At 48.1% G+C, this 17,409-nt stretch overlaps 2 long non-coding RNA genes across 6 annotated transcripts in view; both read left to right on the top strand.

Moving 5' to 3' along the window:
• The first annotated feature begins 406 nt into the window (after positions 1–406).
• On the top strand, positions 407–3,796 carry LOC147378907 (uncharacterized). Its single transcript, XR_015164666.1, has 2 exons — positions 407–574; positions 3,132–3,796. It is a non-coding gene; the product is annotated as an uncharacterized LOC147378907 (long non-coding RNA).
• A 6,469-nt stretch (positions 3,797–10,265) lies between these two features.
• The window catches only part of LOC147378906 (uncharacterized), a 99,067-nt gene continuing 91,923 nt past the window's right edge, over positions 10,266–17,409 (top strand). Inside the window, exons 1-3 of one of the 5 annotated variants that reach the window (XR_015164536.1) lie at positions 10,284–10,420; positions 16,295–16,448; positions 16,754–16,848. This is a non-coding gene — a long non-coding RNA (uncharacterized LOC147378906). Of the gene's footprint in view, positions 10,421–16,294; positions 16,449–16,651; positions 16,849–17,409 lie in introns of those variants that run through there. The other 4 variants (XR_015164617.1, XR_015164576.1, XR_015164607.1 and 1 more) reach the window with 4 other exon arrangements.

Raw genomic sequence — 17,409 nt, 5'->3', positions numbered from 1 at the left:
CTCCACATCCCCTGCCCTTACACACATTAATGAATATATAGAATTAACCTTTGATATTAATCACGTTAGACCTTAGGCTAAGTAAATTCTTTCCTTAACTAAAACCCACTACACCCTCACCCTGTAGGAATGTAACTTTACTTGGGTGGCGTCTGTTTTGAGAATAATCAGCCCTGGAGAAATAAGTGTCCTGATTGACTGACCGCTGTCACAAGGAGAGGGTCGTAAATTGTCAGCAGGCCCCCCTGGCCAGAAGATGATGTAACACCCCTAAGACCTCTGTATACATTTGTGTGAAGCACCTGACTTTAATAAAAGTCAGGACTGCTGTCCCCACGTGACTTTTGTATAACATCTCAGTGTATAAAAACAGACTCTGGAAAATAAAGAATTGGGGTCAGTTTCTCGAAATACTGGTCTCCCCATGTCGCTCTCTCTCTCACTCTGGCTGAGTCTCCATCTGGAGCGCGGAACCCACCATGCTTACTAATTATGCCTGGGCTTCTAAGATCCGACCGGGGAGGCCTCAGTGTCTCCTCTCCTTCGGGAGAACAGAAGGACGCCTGCGGCCTACGTAAGTGGTGCAAACTTCTTGTCTTGAAGTTTTATTGGTCTCCCGCGTAAACCAAGCTACTCAGCCTCTTTTCTCCACTGAATTTTCCTACTGAGCTATCCTTATTCTATTACTCTTTATATCTTTAATTAATATCTAATTGAAGCTATTGTATCCTGATCCTCGCCTATGCCGTCTCTCCTTCGAATACCCTGGATCAGCTGGGGCTGGTCCCCGGCACTGAATGGGGCGTACGACAGCAGAGGGCAAGTGTTGTTGGAAGTGAGAGGTGGCTTCAAGGTTTCCATCTGCTGCTCACGTGTAGGATGCTGGGTGAAGCACGAGGCATCTCAGAGTCTTTGCTTTCTCCTCTGCAACTATGAAACGATGCTTCTTCAAGGACATGCCGGAGGGGCACGGGAGACAAAGCTGTCGTTTGCTTCCTGGCATGTAATTGATACCAGAGAATGCTACTTTCTGTTTTTCTTTTTTTTTTAAATTCCTCTTCCAACCACAGTTAGCTAGAAAAAAACAATTACAGACCAAAGACAACTTCAATGCATCAAATATATGTTTAAATGTGTGCAAATTCGCAACGCATTACTCACTGCACTCTTCAATAAGTGCCATCAGCGGCAGTTCAAAGGAGTTGCGGCTTCCAAACTCGGAAAGCACACGGTGAAGCTGTTCCACAAAGAGCTCTCTGATGGTGGTCCTCCATGCAAAAACAGAGGCTTGTTTCCAGCACGCTCTGTGCATCGTTGTTTATTCAGCAACTGGCAAGCTGGTGTCCCACCTAGTGGTCAACGGGAGGTAGCCCATTTTGAAAAGAGAAGATATTTCATATGATCTTCTGCTGGGCAGAAACCTGGAGAACAGTCAGTCCATCCTTTTCTCCCCATTTACAGAGGCCCGGGCCGTGTAACCCGGAGGAGGAAATGGCAACCCATTTCCAACTCCAGTCTTCTTGCCTGGAGAATCCCAGGGACGGGGGAGCCTGGTGGCCTGCCATCTGTGGGGTCGCACAGAGTCGGACACGACTGAAGTGACTCAGCAGCCAGTGTTCTTGCCTGCAAAATTCCTTAGACAGAGGAGCCTGGCAGGCTACAGTCCAGGGGGTCGCAAAGAGTCGGGCATGACTGAGTGACTGAGCACACATGCACGCTCGGGCAGTGTAAAGCCCACGATGCGAGAGGTGACGGGGTGTGTGTGTGTGTGCGCACGCGTGTGTGCTGTGGCAGTAAAATAGGTACTGCTAGAGAGAAAAAGAGTCATTATATTAAAAGGCATACTGCTGAATGGTTTTCTTAAAATATGAATGATGTCAAGTATTCAGAAAACTTCATGACAAACAGCACATTTACCACCCAACTCTAGTGAGTTCCAGCATTTTTTCATAGCTGCCTCCTGTTTCTTTCAGAAGCAAAGGAACGTACATGCAGACAAAGCTCCTGGTATATCCTTCCACTATCCCTTTGTTGTCCTGTCCCTCACCCAGGGGGAGCCATCATCTCCAATTGGTGTTTACCTAGAATGGCATCGGAGAAGGCATTGGCACCCCACTCCAGTACTCTTGCCTGGAAAACCCCATGGACGGAGGAGCCTGGTAGGCTGCAGTCCATGGGGTTGCTAGGAGTCGGACACGACTGAGCGACTTCACTTTCCCTTTTCACTTTCATGCATTGGAGAAGGCAATGGCACCCCACTCTAGTACTCTGGCCTGGAAAATCCCATGGATGGAGAAGTCTGGTGGGCTGCAGTCCATGGGGTCGCTAGGAGTTGGACACAACTGAGTGACTTCACTTTCACGCATTGGAGAAGGAAATGGCAACCCACTCCAGTGTTCTTGCCTGGAGAATCCCAGGGACAGGGGAGCCTGATGGGCTGCCGTCTCTGAGGTCGCACAGAGTCGGACACGACTGAAGCAGCAGCAGCAGAATGGCATTTGAAAATTCTATTAACACCTTATATGTGAATCCATATTTTTTGCCTGTTTTCAAAATGTATTTTAGTAAGGTTATCCCGTGTGTATTTTTTTCTATGACAAACAGTGCAATAAACTACCCTTGTGCCATTTTCCCTCGGGCACTTCCACATGAATTTTTCTCTTCTTTTCCTAGAAACACCACTGGTGGATTGAACAGGAAGCCTTTTCTTTTCAGAGTGATTATAGCAAATTATCCTCCACATACTCATGTGTAAATGATCCCATGGGGCTTTATATCTGACATCGTTAGGCTTCTGAATATTTTCCAATTTGATGGCTATAAAATATTTCAGGGTTTTATCTTTCTCTAATTAGTATTTATATTGGGCATCTTTTAAAAAGATTTTTACTGAAGTATGGTTGATTTACAGTGTTGTAATTTTAATTTTAGCGTCAGCTGTACAGTTGCACATATAAATACTCTTTTTCATATTCTTTTCCATTATGGTTTATCACCGGATATTGAGTATAGGTCCCTGTGCTATACAGTAGGACCTTGTTGTTTATCCATCCTGTATATAATAGTTTGCATCTGCTAATCATATCAAGCATCTTTTTATATGTTTCTTGGTCTTGTATTTACCTCTGCAGGATGGAGGCTGGTTGCCAGAAAGACTGCACTGGGATTAGAAGCCTGAAATTTTCAGCCTTGCCCTGCAACCTCTGGGGAGAGAAGACAGGCAGGGGGCTTAAAGTCATGACCAATGACCAGTAACTGAATCATTATACTTGCAAGTAATGGAACTTCTGTAAAAACTCCTGAGCAGCGGGGTTCAGGGAGCTTCCACATTGCTGAACACATCGAGTTGCTGAATGTGGCACCCCCAGAGAAGGCGTGTAAGTTCTGTGTCCCACCTCACATCCCCAGGCACTTTCACAGCATCATCTTTTAGGATTTGAAATACCTCAAGAAGAGATAAGAAAGAATAGCAAGAAGAGATAAGAAAGCCTTCTTCAGCAATCAATGCAAAAAAATAGAGGAAAACAACAGAATGGGAAAGACTAGAGATCTCTTCAAGAAAATCAGAGATACCAAAGGAACATTTCATGCAAAGATGGGCTCGATAAAGGACAGAAATGGTATGGACCTAACAGAAGCAGAAGATGTTAAGAAGAGATGGCAAGAATACACAGAAGAACTGTACAAAAAAGATCCTCACGACCCAGATAATCACGATGGTGTGATCACTCACCTAGAGCCAGACATCATGGAATGTGAAGTCAAGTGGGCCTTAGAAAGCATCACTACGAACAAAGCTAGTGGAGGTGATAGAATTCCAGTTGAATTATTCCAAATCCTGAAAGATGATGCTGTGAAACTGCTGCACTCAATATGCCAGCAAATTTGGAAAACTCAGCAGTGGCCACAGGACTGGAAAAGGTCAGTTTTCATTCCAATCCCAAAGAAAGGCAATGCCAAAGAATGCTCAAACTACTGCACAATTGCACTCATCTCACATGCTAGTAAAGTAATGCTTAAAATTCTCCAAGCCAGGCTTCAGCAATATGTGAACCGTTTAGAAAAGGTAGAGGAACCAGAGATCAAATTTCCAACATCCGCTAGATCATGGAGAAAGCAAGAGAGTTCCAGAAAAACATCTATTTTTGCTTTATTGACTATGCCAAAGCCTTTGTGTGGATCACAATAAACTGTGGAAAATTCTGAAAGAGATGGGAATACCAGACCACCTGATCTGCCTCTTGAGAAATTTGTATGCAGGTCAGGAAGCAATAGTTAGAACTGGACATGGAAAAACAGACTGGTTCCAAATAGGAAAAGGAGTACGTCAAGGCTGTATATTGTCACCCTGCTTATTTAACTTTTATGCAGAGTACATCATGAGAAATGCTGGACTGGAAGAAACACAAGCTGGAATCAAGATTGCCGGGAGAAATAACAATAACCCCAGATATGCAGATGGCACCACCCTTATGGCAGAAAATGAAGAGGAACTCAAAAACCTCTTGATGAAGGTGAAAATGGAGAGTGAAAAAGTTGGCTTAAAACTCAACATTCAGAAAACGAAGATCATGGCATCTGGTCCCATCACTTCATGGCAAATAGATGGGGAAACAGTGGAAACAGTGTCAGACTTTATTTTTCTGGGCTCCAAAATCACTGCAGATGATGACTGCAGCCATGAAATTAAAAGACACTTACTCCTTGGAAGGAAAGTTATGACTAACCTAGATAGCATATTCAAAAGCAGAGACATTACTTTGCCAACAAAGGTTCGTCTAGTCAAGGCTATGGTTTTTCCTGTGGTCATGTATGGATGTGAGAGTTGGACTATGAAGAAGGCTGAGCACTGAAGAATTGATGCTTTTGAACTGTGGTATTGGAGAAGACTCTTGAGAGTCCCTTGGACTGCAAGGGGATCCAACCAGTCCATTCTGAAGGAGATCAGCCTTGGGATTTCTTTGGAAGGAATGATGCTAAAGCTGAAACTCCAGTACTTTGGCCACCTCATGCGAAGAGTTGACTCATTGGAAAAGACTCTGATGCTGGGAGGGATTGGGGGCAAGAGGAGAAGGGGACGACAGAGGATGAGATGGCTGGATGGCATCACTGACTCAATAGACATGAGTCTGAGTGAGCTCCGGGAGTTGGTGATGGACAGGGAGGCCTGGCATGCTGCGATTCATGGGGTCGCAAAGAGTTGGACATGACTGAGTGACTGATCTGATCTGATCTGATCTAAGTGCAGCATTTTCACAGCATCATCTTTTAGAATTTGAAATAGCTCAGCTGGAATTCCAACACCTCCACTAGCTTTGTTTGTCGTAATGCTTCCTAAGGGCCACTTGACTTCACATTCCAGGATGTCTGACTCTAGGAGAGTGATCACACCATCGTGATTATCTGGGTCATGAAGATGTTTTTTGTATAGTTGTTCTGTGTATTCTTGCTACCTCTTAATAGCTTCTGCTTCTGTTAGGTCCATACCATTTCTGTCCTTTATTGTGCCCATCTTTGCGTGAAATGTTTCTTTGGTATCTCAAATTTTCTTGAAGAGATCTCTAGTCTTTCCCATTCTGTTGTTTTCCTCTATTTCTTTGCATTGATCACTTAGAAAGGCTTTCTTATCTCTCCTTGCTATTCTTTGGAACTCTGTTTTCAAATGTGTATATCTTCCCTTTTCTCCTTTGCCTTTTGCTTCTCTTCTTTTCACAGCTATTTGTAAGGTCTCCTCAGACAACCATTTTGCCTTTTTGCATTTCTTTTTCTTGGGGATGGTCTTGATCCCTGCATCCTGTACAGTGTCACGAACCTCTGTCCATAGTTCTTCAGGCACTCTGTCTATCAGATCTAATCCCTTGAATCTATTTCTCACTTCCACTCTATAATCCAGATTTCAATGTATAATTTCAATATATACAATATATTCAATATAATTTCAATGTATAATTTCAATATACAGATGCACAATATATATATTCAATGTATAATTTGCATATACAGATTTCACTGTATAATCCAGATGTTCAAGCTGGATTTAGAAAAGGCAGAGGAAACCAGAGATCAAATTGCCAACATCTGCTGGATCATCGAAAAAGCAAGAGAGTTCCAGAGAAACATCTCCTTCTGCTTTATTGACTATGCCAAAGCCTTTGACTGTGTGGGTCACAACAAAATGTGGAAAATTCTGAAAGAGATGGGAATACCAGACCACCTGACCTGCCTCCTGAGAAATCTGTATGCAGGTCAGGAAGCAACAGTTAGAACTGGACATGGAAAAACAGACTGGTTCCAAATTGGGAAAGGAGTATGTCAAGGCTGTATATTGTCACCCTGCTTATTTAACTTCTGTGCAGAGTACATCATGAGAAATGCTGGGCTGGATGAAGCACAAGCTGGAATTAAGATTGCCGGGAAAAATATCAATAACCTCAGATACGCAGATGACACCACCCTTATGGCAGAAAGCGAAGAGGAACTAAAGAGCCTCTTGATGAAAGTGAAAGAGGAGAGCGAAAAAGTTGGCTTAAAACTCAACATTCAGAAAACTAAGACATTGGTTTGCCATCACTTCATGGCAAATAGATAGGGAAACAATGGAAACAGTGACAGACTTTATTTTTTTGGGCTCCAAAATCACTGCAGATGGTGACTGCAGCCATGAAATTAAAAGAGGCTTACTCCTTGGAAGAAAAGTTATGACCAACCTGGACAGCATATAAAAAAGCAGAGACATTACTTTGCCAAGAAAGGTCAATCTAGTCAAGGCTATGGCTTTTCCAGTAGTCATGTATGGATGTGAGAGTTGGACTATAAAGAAAGTTGAGTGCCGAAGAATTGATGCTTTTGGACTGTAGTGTTGGAAAGACTGTTGAGAGTCCCTTGGACTGCAAGGAGATCCAACCAGTCCATCCTAAAGAAAATCAGTCCTGGGTTTCATTGGGAGGACTGATGCTGAAACTGAAACTCCAGTACTCCAGCCACCTGATGCGAAGAGCTGACTCATTGGAAAAGACCCTGATGCTGGCAAAGATTGAGGGCAGGAGGAGAAGGAGACGACAGAGGATGAGATGGTTGGATGTCTTCACTGACTCAATGGACATGAGTTTGGACAGGGAGGCCTGACGTGCTACAGTCCATGGGGTCGCAAAGAGTCAGACACAACTGAGCGACTAATCTGAATCTGAACCAGCATTCTTGCCTGGAGAATCCCATGCACAGAGGAGTCTCACTTGCTACAGTCCAGGGAGTTGCAAAGAGTCAGACACGACTTAGTGATTAAACAGCAAAAACAACAGTAGTAAAGGAAGCACCTTCCTGAAGTTCTGTGAGTTGTGCTAGAGGATTATCAAACCTGCAGAGGGGGCCTCGGGCACCTCTGATTTACAGCCGTTTGTCAGAAGACTGGGTGGCCCAGGACTTGTGACTGATGTCTGAAGTGGGGACAGTCTTAGGGACCAAAGGACCCCTTTCACTGACTCTAGGTAGACAGTGTCAGAATTGAATTGAATTGTTGGCCACCAGCTGGTGTTGGAGAGTCGGGCAAGTGGTGCGTTAGAAGACATCACGTATTTAGTGTCAGCAGGAAAAAATAATCGCTCAGGATCGTACCTGATGTAAGTGTGGTGCCAGTCATGGAGGGAGCAGTGGACACATTCATTCGTTTATTCCAGGTATTTATCACACAGCTGCTTCATACCAGACATTGTTGCAAGCACTTGCGTGGTGACCAGAGTAAATACAGTGTAAAAAGTCCCTGCCCACTTGGGGTTGGATTCTAAGAGGGAGCAAAGAAAGAAGAAGGAAGCATGTAGCAGATCAGAAAGTGTGTTAGTCTGTGAGGGCTGCCTTTGCCAATACGCAGACTGCGCGGCTTAAACAACAGGACTGTGTCACCTCTCTGTGCCGGAGGCCGGAGGTCCGACATCAGTGCCGACGGGGTCGGTTCTTCCCAAGGCCGTGAAGGGGAAGCTCCTCCAGGCCTCCTTCCTGCTTGTGGATGTTATCTTCTTTCACTGCCTTCACGTCCCCTCTCCTTTGTGGGTGTCTTTCCTTTTCACAAGGACACAGTCATGCTTGTCGTTTTGTTAGTCGCTCGGTTGTGTCCCACTCTTTGGGACCCCATAGACTGTAGCCCACCAGGCTCCTCTGTCCCTGGGATTCTCCAGGCAAGAATACTGGAGTGGGTTGCCATTCCTTTCTCCAGGAGGTCTTCCCAACCCAGGGGTTGAATCCAGGTCTCCTGCACTGTGGGTGGATTCTTTACTGTCTGAGCCACTAGGGAAGCCCCCATATGGTGTGTGGACCGCCCCCCACCCCCCACAATGGGCTCATTTTAACTTGATTCCTTCTGTGAAGTCTCTATCACAAAATAAGGTTCTGAGTAAATAGGGGTTGCTGCTGCTGCTAAGTCGCTTCAGTTGTGTTTGACTCTGTGCGACCCCATAGACGGCAGCCCACCAGGCTCCACTGTCCCTGGGATTCTCCAGGAAAGAACACTGGAGTGGGTTGCCATTTCCTTCTCCAATGCATGAATTGAAAAGTGAAAGTGAAGTCGCTCAGTCGTGTCCGACTCTTAGCGACCCCATGGACTGCAGCCTACCAGGCTCCTCTGTCCATGGGATTTTCCAGGCAAGAGTACTGGAGTGGGGTGCCATTGCCTTAGGATTCAGCATATTTTGGGGGTAGGAGACAGTTCAGTCTGTAACAGGTAGGCACTGTAGCATACAGAGGGCAGGAGTGGGTGGTTTGTATATAGAGAGCAGTCAGGAGGGCTTCCCTTAGAAGGTGAGGTCTGAGCAGATCTGAAAGATATGAAGGAACAAGTCCTACATGTGTCGGATGTTGGGGAAGAGCTGCCAGACTCCTGGTGGTCTCCGAGATCCTAGGGAGGAGAGCAAGCAAGCACATGAGGCCAATATGGAGCCTGGGGGCAGGGCGGCGTCTGCTCCTGCATGAAGGACTGTATCAGTGTCCTGAGGCTTCTGTAACAAAAGATCACAAACTGGGTGGCTGAAAGCATCAGAAATGTGTTCTCTCACCATTTTGGAGACCAGAAGTCTGAAATCAAGGTCTTATAAGGCCACGGTTGCTCCCTTGCTGGCTGCCAGCCATCCTTGGCATTTCTTGTCTTGCAGCAGCATAATTCTAATCTCTGCCCTCCGCCACCCATCCACACCCCGTCGTCTCACGACCATCATCCCTCTGTGTGGTTGTCACTGTCCATGTCCTGCCGGTGCATTCCTGTGGGCCCCTGCCTCTGTGTCTCTTTTCTTATAGACTCCAGTCATATTAGATCAAGAGCCTAGCCTACTCCAGTAGGACTTTATCTTCAAAAAACCCTATTTACATATAAGGTCACATTCACAGGTACCCATAGGCTAAGACCTCAACATACCTTTCAGGGAACACAATGGGACCCACACAGGGACCTTGCTCTTACTGCGTGTGAGGTGGGGTCACCAGGCAGTGGGCTTCCTGTGTGTCTGATTCCTTGCTCCGAGCTCTTGGACACACAGAGGCAGCTGCACAGGGTAGAGCATCCTTGCCCACTTTCAGAAAAGCTTGGATAAGCTTCTAAAGGTAAACGCACAGGGTAGCAGAACGGTTACAAAAGAAAAGAAACATTTCTGATGAAAAGACTGAGAACTGACTCGGTCCTGGCCCCAGGGAAGCATCGAAGGCTGCGTCCACTGGCAGCAAAGGTAAAACGAGAAATTGGTTTAGCTCCATAAATGACTTGTTTTCAAAATAAAACGGAAAAGCCAGAGGTTAGCATGATGACATGGAGAAGGAAATGGCAACCCACTCCAGTGTTCTTGCCTGGAGAATCCCAGGGACAGAGGAGCCTGGTGGGCTGCCGTCTATGGAGTCGCACAGAGTCCGACACGACTGAAGCGACTTAGCAGCAGCAGCAGTGTGATGACAAAGGTCTGCAGCTACCGCTTGGCAAAGTCGGAAGAACCTCCCCAGCGCGTTTCCTGTCCTGACCGGCTCTCAGCCTGGGCCGGAAGCCAGCATCCTGGGGATCAGCCGAGGATGCAGGGTCCATTCAGCATCGCGTTGTCTCTGAATCAAAGGACGGGTTTCTCTGCGGAGGGTTGAAACCCCATGCTTCCCAGGGCTTTCGTTGAACGCAGAGTTTGCATTTGGAAGTCTGAGAGGGAGGGACGGTGCTGAACTGACCTCGAATCGCCCTTAGACTGGCCACACCAGTCACGTGGTCTCCACGCTCCGTGTCACCCCAGCTCCTGCCTCTTCCTCCCCTCCCGCGTCCTGGTGAGGCCTCGCTCAGTCCCTCCTCACTTTTTGTCCTTCCTCCAGCTGCGATCCAGTGGCCCTTTTCTGGGTGATCAGCCTTGCTCAGCCTCCCGGACTCCTCGGCTCTGAGAGGAATCTTCTCAAAACGCAGCGCGAGCAGGTCAGCCCTTTGTTAGGCACTGTCAGTGGCCCCCCCCCAGCCCGAGCTCGGAGAGCAAGTGGAGGGTGGAGTCCCGCAGCCCTGCACCCCCATCCTGCCCCATACTGATGCGCTCTGATCCTCAGGGTAAATTAGCCGAGCTGGCTTACTTAGGGTGTCGCCAGGCCGGGGATCCTGCTGACTCAACTCGATAACATCAGGTGAAGGTGTCAGGGTGTCTTGGGGGGGGTCTCTGCTGCCCTCCTCCCTTCTCATGCTGACACCACAGTTCAAAGCTCCGGGGTACAGTCTTTCGTCTTCTGCTTTTGGTTTCTTAGGGAGTGCACCGCCAGGCACTAGTCACAGTGTGGTATGTTGCAAGGATTTGTGCTGTTGAGTAAGATGGTAAAGTATCCGCCTGCGATGAGGGAGACCCGGGTTCGATCCCTGGGTTGGGAAGATCCTCAGGAGAAAGAAATGGCAACCCACTCCAGTACCCTTGCCTGGAAAATTCCATGGATGGAGGAGCCTTGGTAGGCTACGGTCCATGGGGTCGCAAAGAGTCGGACACGACTGAGAGCCTTCACTTTCACTTTCAATCTGGATCAAACTCAGTGATGAAACGGTGAGCCCTCCGGTTCTCAGCTGCATGGGGTCTTGCGCTCTATCTGCGCAGAGGTAGGGGGCCCCCTCTCTGAAAAGAGAACTCTTCTAGAAAGCAGAAGTTGCTTCTTTTTTTTTTTTTTTCTATAAGATTTTCCATTTTTTTCACCTAATATGCATAATCTTCTTATTTTACATGCTGAATTAGCTCACATGAGAGCAACTTTACGGAAGACATGATGGCATTTAATTATGCCCCAAATATTTGTCTCGGGGTGGTGAGAAGCTCAATGGGTTGCTAATTAAATAATTAGAAGTGGCTGCTTCAGTTTCCTGTGTCTTAATAATGGGGACATTCCTAATTAGGGGTGACAGATGAGGCGGCCAGCCATTCTGACGGCCCTCCCCACGGGAAACAAGCATTTTATGGACAGATTATTGCCATTCAGGCCTTCAGAGCTTCCAGAAATTTCTGTTAGCTTTAGGACTGTGGGTGCATGGACATCGAGGGATCTGAACACACGTGGGAAGGACATCCTGGGTGCTTTGTGTGAGCGCTGACTGAGGGTAGACTAGCTTCTTGGCTCTCCTTCTTGCTGTTAATAGCCATGAAGCCAGGGCAGGTTCCTGATATGTTCTGAGCCTCAGTTGCCTCATCTCTAAAATGGGGATAATTAAACCTTGCTCATCAGGGGTTGTGGGGAATCTCATGAGTTAATGCGTGTTAAGCACTTAGCCCAGGGCCCAGGATTTGGAGGCCAAGAAGGTAAGATGCTCACTCTGGAATCAGGTGCCCACAAGCAGGACTTCCTGTGTTGACCACGGTCAGGTGGGCAGCCTGCTTTGCTTCATCCCAATTCTTTTTTTTTTTTTGAAGGATGGATGCGCGAAGGACTTAAGACTCTAGACTTAGAGGAAGTTGCTTGCGCTGAGCAATTCCTCCAGGAGACTGACATTACAGTCTGGAAAGTCAAGATGGTCGGGTGGGGGTGGGTTGGCTTTCCCCTTAACCACATTCCGGGAGGGACTGTTTCGGCTCTGGGGAGGTGTTCCCAAACTTTTCAGGGTCAGGAAAAAAAGTGAAGTTGTATTTGGGGAGTCTTCTCTCTCCACGCTGTGCAGCGCCAAGGTTGGCCCTGGTTGCCGGGGCGGCACCGGGGAGAGCCAGGGAGATAGCACAAAGCATAGTTCGACTCGGTCTCAGTCTGGCGAGGAGGGTGGAATGATGGGCCGTGGAACAGCCACGAGTCACTCCTTTGTCCCTTCTCTGGGATTCTCCACTCAGGTTCTCTTGAGTGGACATTCCAGTAGGGAACTTGGATTTTTCCACTGCAGCAACTTGAAAGGGAACTGATGATTTATTTCTTGACTGTACTTGTTGAATCCTGGTGTGATCCAGGCACTTAGCTAAGCTTTCTCTCACCATCCATCCTGACAAGACCACTCAAGATAAGTCCTGCTGAAGGTGCCAAGTCTCAGAGAGGTTGAGTGACTTGCCGCCAGATGCACAGAGTGTGGCAGACTTGCACCTGCCTCCCCCGGAGCCCAGAGCAGCTGCATGTAACCTCCGTGCTGCTGTGTCCTCCAGGGCTTAACACAGAACAGCACCATCCTGGGTGTGAGTCTGGGCACAGAAGTGGTGTTGGTGAAAGTGAAAGTTGCTCAGTAGCGTCCGACTCTTTGTAACCCTATGGACTATACAGTCCATGGGATTCTTCAGGCCAGAACACTGGACTGGGTAGCCTTTCCTTTTCTCCAGGGGATCTTCCTGACCCAGGGATCGAACCCAGGTCTCCCACATCGAAGGTGGATTCTTTACCAGCTGAGCCACAAGGGGTTGGTGAGCCGATGGGGAAAGGTCTGGGTCCTGCTCTGACTGCCGCTACTGGAAAGGGAACATTCAACCTTCCGCGTGTCCTTATGGCCTGAAGGATGGGACTCAGTCCTGATACAAGTCCTTACAATGCTGGGCCTCCATGTGCTAGAGGATTTCAGGGAAAAGGAAGCCATGTATGGCTAGATGGAGTCAGGGATGCATCAGCGCCCTCTGACAAGCAGTAGGTCGCACGGTGTGTTTCCAGACCCATCTGGGCTTTGTACTCTCCCCAGGTGATTCCTGGTTCCCCAGGTGAGTCCTGGTCCTGCCCCCAGGTCAGCCTTGTTCCTGCCCCCAGGTGAGCCCTAGTGCTTACCTGGTGGAGCCTTGGTCCTGCCCCTTGAACAGCCCATGGAAGTGTGTACAAGCCTAGCATGTCCCGAGCCACTGAAGCAGGTGACATGGCCCAGCAGTCCTGCACAACCTGCCCTGGCTCTGGGATCCAGAGTCACAAGGTCTGGATGCCTTTGCCTTCCTCATAGTGGAGCTGCACCCCTTGCCCTCTTTCCTGCTGGGTGTGAAGACCTCCTGAAGGACCCCAGACCCCTTTCTCCCTCGTGGGGTCCCAGGACATCTGTGGATGAGAAGAGGAGATTGCTTTTTACAGAGACCCGTCCTAAGCCTGTGCTCTGGCTTCCTGCAGACAGACCTCAAGCCCTGCAGGATGGATTGCAGCCAGAAGGGAAGGCAAAACAAATCTCAACACTGTGTTTCTGTTCGTTCGCTCAGCTGTGTCCAACTCTGTGACCCCATGGCCTGCAGCATGCCAGGCTTCCCTGTCCTTCACTATCTCCCAGAGTTGGCTCAAACTCATGTCCATCGAGTCAGTGATGCCATCCAACCATCTCATCCTCTGTGGTCCCCTTCTCCTGCCTTCAGTCTTGCCCAGCATCAGGGTCTTTTCAAATGAGTCAACTTTTTGCATCAGGTGGCCAAAGTATTGGAGCTTCAGCTTCAGCATCAGTCCTTCCAATAAACATTCAGGACTGATCTCCTTCAGAATGGACTGGTTGGATCTCCTTGCAGTCCAAGGGGCTCTCAAGAGTCTTCTCCAGCACCACAATTCAAAAGCATCAATTCTTTGGCACTCAACCTTCTTTATGATCCTACTCTCACATCCGCATATGACTACTGGAACAACCATAGTTTGACTATACAGACCTTTGTTGGCAGAGGGATATCTCTGCTTTTTAATACACTGTCTGGGTTCGTCATAGCTTTGTCAACACTGTGTATTTTCTGTTTTTTAAAAATGCACCAGAAAAGCATAACTAAACACAGATCCAGGCAGGAAGAGCCAACACTTCTTTTCTGGCGCACTACCATGTTCCGATTTGGAGTGTGGTTAACCTTTGCAGTCATCTCACTATCTCCTTGAAGGATGACAGCCTGCAAGGTTCAGCACCATTTATCTGCTGAACGGTGGAGGCTGCCGAGGACTCTACAAGTGGTTTATGTTTTGACCGTGTTCCAAGTTATGCAAGTCATCCCCTTTGGTGGATAACAGCAGGTCCTGGAATCCTTTGTCCCTGGTCCCTTCTGCCTCCTTGCTGCCCTCTCCTGTTCACAGGGAGACTCTCCCTGGAATGTCCTTTTTCACCAGTGGCCACTGGGAATTCCCATGTGGATTTCAGCCCCTGCTTTCTTCTCAATGCCCTCTGCTTTGGGGACAGTTAGCCTGGATAGTAAGAGAAGAGCCTTCCCCTCCAGAGTCCGACAGTTTGGGTTTGACCCTGGCATAGCCTCCAAAGAACCTCTAAGTGGCAGGTTGGAAGGCAACCTCTAACCTCGGTGCTCCCGTCTTCTTGCTGTTCCACGGGGTACCAGTAGCTACCACCCACTTGGTTGTTGTGGGCAGAAGAGAGGTCACGTGCTCTTTGGTTCTTTCCCTATGAAGCTTGCAAACGGTGCCTGTCATATGGAAAACTCCCAAGGGGAATTGTCTTTGTCCTGATGCCTTTGGGACTCTCCTGCAGAATATTCTTGGTGGAGCCCAGACATGGATCGAATCACTCCTGTTCAGACTGGAGAATCATGACCTTGGGGGTCTCCCGAGAGCAGGGAAAACGCAAATGGTTCTTGACCTGATGGCGTGGCTGCCTTTCTGTGTGTGGGTGCTTCTCTTTCTGGATTTCCCTCCCTTTGCTGACTGGACACACGGGGGTTTGGGCTTTGTATTCAGTTCCCAGGGGAGGCTGGAACAAGTCATCACGGATGGGGTGGTTAAAACACAGACCTGTATTTTAAAAATTTTTTCCACATTGCACAGCATGCAGGATCTTAGTCCCCTGATCAGGGATTGAACCTGTGCCCCTGCCGTGGAAGTGCAGAGTCTTAAGGACTGGACCACCTGGGAAGTTCTAACAGGTCTGTACTATAATGCTATTTTGGAGCCACAAGTCCAACATCAGAGTCTTGACAATCCTGGGCGCCCTCTGGAGGCTCTGGGGGAGGAGGCTCCTTGTCTCTTTCAGCCTCTGGTGGCTCCCGGCATTCCTTGGCTTGTGGCAACATCCCTCCAACCTGTTTCTGTCTTCCCTTGTTCTTGCCCTCTGAATCTGTCTTTTCCTCTTCATAGAAAGACACTAGCCATTGCATTGAGGGCCTACCCTGTGATCTCGTTTTTTGAAATAAGGATATTTTATTTATTTATTTGTGGCTGCACTGGGTCTTCATTGCTCTGTGAGGGCTCTCTCTAGTTGCTGTGTATGGGCTTCTCTTTGCGGTGGCTTCTCTTGTTGCAGAGCATGGGCTCTAGATTGCAGGCTCCGTGGTTGTTGCTCGTGGGCTTGAGAGCACAGGCTCAATAGTTGTGGAGCACAGATTCAGTTGTTCCTCGGCACCTGGGATCTCCCCGGACCAGGGACTGAACTGCTATCCTCTGCATTGGCAGGCAGATTCTTAACCACTGGCCCACCAGGGAAGTCCTCTATAATCTAATCTTGCATGCACGCTAAGTCGCTTCAGTCATGTCCAACTCTGCGACCCTATGGACTGTAGCTCTCCAGGCTCCTCTGGCCATAGGGATCCTCCAGGCAAGAATACTAGAGTGGGTAGTCATTTCCTTCTCCAGGAGATCTTCCCGACCCAGGGATTGAACCCATGTCTCTTATGTCCCCTGTAGTGGCAGGAAGAATTTTTTTTCTTTACCATTGGTGCCACCTGGCAAGAATGATCTTATCTTAACTTTAACTAATTACATCTGCAAAGACTCTATATCCAAACAAGGTCACATTCTGAGTTTCCAGGTGAACATGACTTTCTGGGAAGCACAATCCAATCTACTACAGGTGTTAACTGTGAGGTCAGCAAGGGATAAGCACACACTTGTGCCTGGATGGCCTGGAAGATCTTTCATCCAGGCCCTCAAACAGACTGACTAGACTGGAGAATTTTCCTCTGTTTTCTTCCCCCAGGGTCCATGGCAGCTCAGAAATTCCCTGCCCTCAGCTGGCATTTCCCTGACTTCTTGAAGACTCATCTTTCTACATCTTGCTTTCCCCTCCCTGTCATCTCAAGTACCCTACGATGAAACCAAAGCCACGGCTGAGTGCTGTGGCTCCCGAGAGGGTAAACAATTTTTTTTTTTTTTAATGCTAGAATGTTTAAAAGCAAAACATTTTGAATTTGAAAACAGCATAGAGATAACCGCAACCTATAAATCAAGGAATTGGTGGGGCTCCAAAAATGCTCAAGCCAAATTCTTTCTGTTCTCCCCGCTTTCAGCCCTGTTATCTGTTTGCATGCCCTCTTGGGCTTTGTGCGGGGGTTTCATTCTACTGGTTTTGTGCACACAGAACAGACCTCCAGGTCTTGGCAGCCCTTAGGAAGCAGGACCTGGAAAGCAATTATGGCCAAGAATCCCTTCCTTTCAGGAACTCGTGGTGTTCTGTTCATATGCCCTAGGGGTTTATGCAGCATTGCGGCGCTTGAAGGCTCATCTCTCTGCGCACAGAGATGGGCGTTGCAGGTGAGTGAGTGTCCCATTTGGCTCAGAGTGGGTGAAGGCACAGCCCAAGGTTTGTTCTCCTCTGGCTGCTGGAGACACTGTTGTGGGGCAGAGAAGGGGTGGTGGTCCCCACTGATTTGTGTCTCTTGCATCTTTGGTGCTGGTGGTCTGCCTCTGGCATTTTCAGGAGTGGATAAGACCCCACAGACTGAGTTTGGGATCCTGTTTGACATCAATTACTTGGTCAAGCTGTGTCCTAGGGCCAGCTGGGCAGCTGTCTGACTGGATTTCTCATCTTGGGCTTCTCCCATCTACGCATCTTACAGAAGTAAAGATCTTTCTTTGTGTGTATGATTCAGCTTAACTTATTATTTAAGAAATTGTTAACTGAAATATGTGCTCTGTGTGCTAAGTCACTCAGTCGTGTCTGACTCTTTGTGACCCCATGGACTGTAGCCCGCCAGGCTCCTCTGTCCATGGGATTCTCCAGGCAAGAATACTGGAGTGCGTTGCCATGCCCTCCTCCAGGGGATCTTCCCAACCCAGGGATCAAACCTGCGTCTCTTGTCTCCTGCCATGACA

The sequence above is a fragment of the Bos grunniens genome, chromosome 1, assembly GCF_055505025.1.
Source record: "Bos grunniens cultivar Pamir isolate PY7600 chromosome 1, Bosgru_T2T1.0, whole genome shotgun sequence".
Taxonomy (NCBI): domain Eukaryota; kingdom Metazoa; phylum Chordata; class Mammalia; order Artiodactyla; family Bovidae; genus Bos; species Bos grunniens.
The sequence above is the reverse complement of the archived record's forward strand: the minus strand, read 5'-3'. Positions and strand labels throughout refer to the sequence as shown.